Here is a 6,239-nt window from a genome sequence, read left to right on the forward strand (position 1 = left end):
GTCCCATCAGCTCTTCACAATATTTAAGTAACCATAGAAACCAATCCAAGAAACGCTTTTTTAAGGCTAAATATTATTTTTGCCTTGCTCGTAGGCCAGTGATTGGATGACATCACACGATGTGTGTAAAACACTGGATGAGGACACTGCTTTGAGTTTATAGATGACTCATGTGAAAACAAACCCCAGGCCCAATTGACCCTGACTGAGACTGGCGGGCTTTAATACACTAATGGCACTTTTCCACTGCGTGGTACAACTTGGCTCTGCACTGCTCAGTATGGTACGGCATGGCACGGCTTGGCTCGGGACAGTTTGCCTTTCCATTGCAGTTTAGTATTGATTTAGAGTGGGCAGGATTATTCACGTTATAATTGCACCACCTCTACTGCCACGACTCCTAAAAAAAAAAAAAAAAAAATTGTTCATTTCACGTCACCCCATCAACCTCTTGCTGGATCCGCTCCTCTGCTGTCAGCAAGAGGAACATCTCTACAGACAGCAAAACTTTCTGGTTGTTAAAAAATGTGCGCTCGTTCAAAACAGTTGCATTCGATCCTCCGCAGGTTGTGGTTGATTCAAATCTGCCAGTTCTATTGTGTTTGTTACGCAAGTTCAATGACACATGTAGTGGTGACCCTCTCTGGCCAGTCCGTGATCAGAGTTTACATGTCACATTTTGGTAATGATGTGGTTCACTGGAACCTCAACCAAGGTGGTACTAAAAAAAGTACCGGGTACCGTACACAGTAGAAAACACCCCAAAAGTGAACTGTACCAAACTGGACCATGCCATTCCATGCAGTGGAAAAGCGCCATAACTGTTAAGCACAAGGCAATGGGACTTACCTGGTAATCTGAGGTTCTTAACTGACACAGCATAGTTTGTCAACTTGTTGTCTATATATATATAGACGTTGCTAGTTAAAAAATTGGCCCATTTTGGAACTGCTTTCGCTTACAATGGAAAATTCAATTTAGTTATTTTGCAAAGCATCAGACGCTCTATTTCCCAAGCATGCTTTGTTACACTTGTTTGTTTGTTTTTTTGGTATATGCATTTTCCAGCGTTGAGAAATATTTAAAAGCAATATCTCTGCATCGAGGAAACATTCTGAAGTTCTTGGCTGCACTTCACTAGTAATGAGAACTAATCACCATTCCCTAGTGTGCAATGCAATTAGGCTATTATTTTGCATAAAACGGGCCAACATCACAATATTACCTGTTTCACATTTGTTCTAAGTCCAGAGTTTCTGTGAGGTTTTTGAACAGCAATTACTTAAGCTGGATGTGTGGCTGATAAAATAAAATAATTTTTGACAGATGTATAGTAATGTTCCAAAGACATTTAAAGTTCACAACTGCACTTTTTTATTTTTTATTTTTTGGAGGTGTTTCTACAAGGACTGCTGGAAAGGCAAAAAAAAGATTTTACTATTAAATCAATCAATTAGATACAGAGTTCCTGTTTCTTCTTTTATTTTTTTATTAATGTTAATTAATATAATAAATCTTTGTTGTACTATGACATTTTCAGTTCACAACTACTACAAAAAGTGCTAGGGAGGTAAAACGATCAGTTCAGTTCAAGATCAACTTATTATAAATCATCAGATGCAAAGTACCCACGCATTTTTTTATTTTCTGCATATTTTCCAACAGTTATCATCAACAATTTCTTAAATTGTATGTTTTGTTGAGAAATGTAACAATGCTTGACATATGTTTCAGTGTTCATTTTTAAGTCAAATTGTTTATACAGCGTATTGATTAGATTCTTAGCATGTTAACTTTGAGAGTTTGTGAAGTTTGAGCAACAGAGAGTTTCCATTGCGCTCTACAATCCCTTGACACACTGGCCAGAACCTGTTCAGCTACGCCTCCGTGTTAGCATGACTGCCAAGCAAAACATAGAGGTGTATTTGGTTTCAGAAGAGCAGAAAAAGCACCAAGTTGAGAAATGTGGCATTGGCTTGGTCTTAGTTTTGCTTAGTCCGCAGAATAACATGCTTTGTTGAAGAGACATGGTCTTTACTCTGCCCAGTTTCAGACATGTTCAAGACCTTTGCTTACCAAGCTCTGGCCATTGTGCTACAGTTTGGAGCACTAATAGCTGCTTTAATGCCATTCCTCTCTTGTTTTAAAGAAGAAGTCTATTGGCTGTGTCAGGAGGTAGTTTCCTAATGGCATTGCATTACTTTAGCAAACCATTACTGACCTTAATCTACATATCACCCGTTGTGTTATTTATTAGCTGAATTGTGAGAAATTAGTTTGATGCTATCATACAAACATGAATAATGAAACATATAATGCTGCTTGTTCCATCCAAGGCCTTTAATCACTACTTCCTGACACTTAAATCCTGTAAAGAGCCCATTTTGTGGGGGAATCACTTCTGGCAGGAGATTGTTTACATGTGCTCTACCCCTCTTCATTCTGTCTGTCATCATTTATGGCTTTTGTCCACTCTCTGCAGCGATTCACTCTGCAAGACTTTGACCGGTCAGGTCGATGGCCAGTTTAAAGTAAGTGTGGACCCATCTCCACTAGCGATGCCAATGCAGCCACAGAGAGCAATGTGATGACGAACAGACGTTATCAGTGAATGCCATCTCTGCCTCTGTCAACAGGACCTAGCTTGGTCAGGGAGAGACTGAATGCTCTGTGGCTCCTTTTCAAAGCATGTGCCAGACATTCTCTTCTCTTTATGCTACATTTATTACTCCACTTAGATAATATCCTGTATAATTGTCCTTTTTATAAGGTAATGAGGTCATATGGCAGTGACTCAGAAACCACTATGCTTTGGAATAAGGAATGTGTTGAAAAGCACACTTCACCTCCTATGAAAACATTTTTGCAAATGTTCCTCCCTTTCACCCCACTCCCCAGCAAAGAGCTGGGGTGTGTGTATACAGCCATCAGTAGTCCTTTTGGTTTGTGGATTAAATAAATATTTAAGGATGGGCGGTGCTGCTGAATTGCTGAAGAATATTAAAAAAATTTGTTAGAAATATGGGTGGGATGCAACCAGGGAGATAAATTGTTTTGTGCCACTGACCTAGAGAAACTTCCAAAAATGTGTCTTATGACGTGCAGGAGATTCGCCTCTTTAACATCTGTAATGTCTTTCTCTGCAGTTGGTTTTGTCATACTGTTTGTTTAAACTGCTGACACTATATAAACTAGATTTATTTGTAATTCCTAGTGCATGTACACTACTGTTCAGAAGTTTGGTATCTAAGAGTTTAAAAATGTTTTTGGCAAAAGCGTCTAATGCTGAAGCGGCTTAGGCTGCATTCATTTTGATTAAAAAAAAGTGTTAAGGGGAAGTCATGGGCTAGTGGTTAGAGAGTTTGACCCCTGACCCTAGGGTTGTGGGTTCGAATCTCGGGCCGGCAACGCCACGACTTAGGTGCCCTTGAGCAAGGCACCAAACCCCCAACTGCTCCCTGGGCGCCGCAGCGTAAATGGCTGCCCACTGCTCTGGGTGTGTGTGTGCACTTTGGATGGGTTAAATGCAGAGAACGAATTCTGAGTATGGGTTACCACACTTGGCTGTATGTCACGTCACTCACTTTTATTAAAATTTTTGAAAAAATTAAATATTTTAAAATGTGAAGTATTCCTGTTATGCTAAGCTTCATTTTCAGCAGTCATTACTCCATTATTCAGTTTCACCAGATCCTTCAGAAATCATTCTAAAATGCTGAGTTGGTGCTCAAGAAACATTTATTATTATCATTACTATCATCATCATCATCATCATGCTGGAGTCCATTATTTTTTACTGTAGCAGAATCAATTTAATGCATCCTTGTTGGATAAATGTATGAATTTATTTATAAAAAAAAAAATTTGACAGACACTTTGAACTTTTGAATGGTGGTGTAGATTTCATTCGGAGAAGGTGAAGATAGGAGACCACACATTGCCAATGAGTGACAAAAGCCTCTCTGGAAATCTGTCCTCACAGTGCAGGTTCCAGACCATTAAGACCCAGACTTTCGCTGTGGTATGTGAATGCATCATTTTGTGCCTAGTTATGCAGGCCCTGCTTGAGAAAGGAGTTTTTCAGTTCTTTAGACATGCTGAGAAGGAACCAGTTGCCCTTAGAAGGACCACATGGCATTTTTGGAAGTTTGATTCAATTATATCATTCTTTATTGAGTTAAACAATTGGATTGTGAGATATCCTGAAGGTAAATTCCTGTGATGAAAACTTTGATGAAGAAACTCTATTAGTTATCCTTAGATAAGCCATGAAGCTGCATGTTAAATTTTTTGTAAGTCTTTCAAACAATTTCTCAAAATATTTTAAAATGATAACTGCATACTTCAGAATTTTATCTTTTATCTCAACTACAAGCCTCAAACCATAAGCACTTGTGAATTCTTTTTTCTACACAATGTTGGAAATAAAAAAGGAATAGACCAACTAGTCAATTTAGCTGTTTTATAAAAAATAATTACATTTAGTCATTTAGCAGATGCTTTTATCTTACAATAAATGGATGCAATCAAAATTGATTGAGTGAGCAGGTCATTCCACCAGGAGGTAACATTTAATTTAAAAGTCTGTGAAAGGGATTTTGTGCCTTTTAGAGATGGCACAAAAAGCAATGTTCACTTGCAGAACACAAGCTTCTAGAGGGCATACACGTCTGAAGTAACGAATTTAGGTAAAGGGGTGCAGAGCCAGTCGTGGTTTTGTAGGCAAACATTAATGCCTTGAATTTTATGTGAGCAGCTATTGATAACCAGTGCAAATTGATAAACAGAGGTGTGACGTGCATTCTTTTTGGCTCATTAAAAATGTATCTTGTTGCCACGTTCTGGATTAATTGTAAAGGTTTGGTAGAACTGGCTGGAAGACCTGCCAAGAAAGCATTGCAATAGTCCAGCCTGGACAAAACAAGAGCTTGAACAAGGAGTTGTGCAGCATGTTCCGAAAGAAAGGGCTTGATCTTCTTGATGTTGAATAAAGCAAATCTGCAGGACTGAGCATTTTTAGCAATGTGGTCTGAGAAAGTCAGCTGATCATCAATCAAAACTCCAATATTTCTGCCTGTTTTTTGAATTAGTTTTGTGTTTGGTTGATGTGCCTAACTAGATGGTTAAATTGTGATGAAACGATGGCTTTGATAGAACCACAAGCAGTTCTGTCTTGGCATGTTTGAGTTGAAGGTGATGGTCCTTCATCCAACAAGAAATGTCTGTTAGACAAGCTGAGATGTGAGTAGCTACCGTCGGATCATCAGGATGGAATAAGAGGTAGAATTGAGTGCATAGATCAGCATAGAAGTGATATGAAAAGTTTCTGAATGACAGAACCTAGTGATGCCATGTAGACAAAGAAGAGAAGTGGTCCAAGAACTGAGCCCTGAGGCACCCCAGTTGTTAGATGTTGTGACTTGGACACCTCACCTCTCCAAGATACCTTAAAGGACCTGCCTGAGAGGTGAGACTCAAACCACTGGAGTCCAGTGTGAGAAAGGCAGAGACTTGCAATGAAAGGGAAACCAGTCTGTAGTTCTCTAAAAGAGATAGGTAAAAGGGCACCTATGCCTCTCTTTTTTTTTCAAGATGTAATATTGGTCTTGTGTGATCATTTATTATAACATCTAAAAAATGTCATTTTGGTGGTATGCCTAATAAAGAGCTGTTTTGGAGTGTATGACTTTAAATGCAAATGAGTTGCATGTTCCTGCCCCATCTCCAGATGAGGGTGTTGTGTCTATGTGTCTCTGCATTGCAAATCTACAGCAATAAACAGCCTATAAAAAGCAACATAACTGAGAATGAGAGAGCCGGTGTTTAGCCATACATATGGGAAGCCAAATGGGAAGCCAACCAGAGCATCATGATTGCTTACGAGACATTGTTGACGTTACAGCTGCTCGAGCATGGTGAAAATGAAAGAAAGCTTACAACCGCTGAGGACGGAAACTATAGCAATGAAGGGCTATCAGTCAAGCCCCTTGTGGCCCAGCCTTATGCAATGTGACGTCACACTGCATGAGAATCAAAATGGTAGGCCTAGTGAGACTGACTTGGTTTAAAGGGGATTAAAAAAAAATTTTTATAGATATTTTTTAAAGATTTTTATCATTGTAGGGTTGCTGTGTTCAACAAACATTTATTTCCAAAACACTATGTAACCATGTCAAAGTGGATTTTACATAATATGTCCCCTTTTAGGGTGGGCTTTTCAAGTAAGGGGGTATAGGAGC

This window comes from Carassius gibelio, chromosome B16, assembly GCF_023724105.1.
Source record: "Carassius gibelio isolate Cgi1373 ecotype wild population from Czech Republic chromosome B16, carGib1.2-hapl.c, whole genome shotgun sequence".
Lineage (NCBI taxonomy): Eukaryota > Metazoa > Chordata > Actinopteri > Cypriniformes > Cyprinidae > Carassius > Carassius gibelio.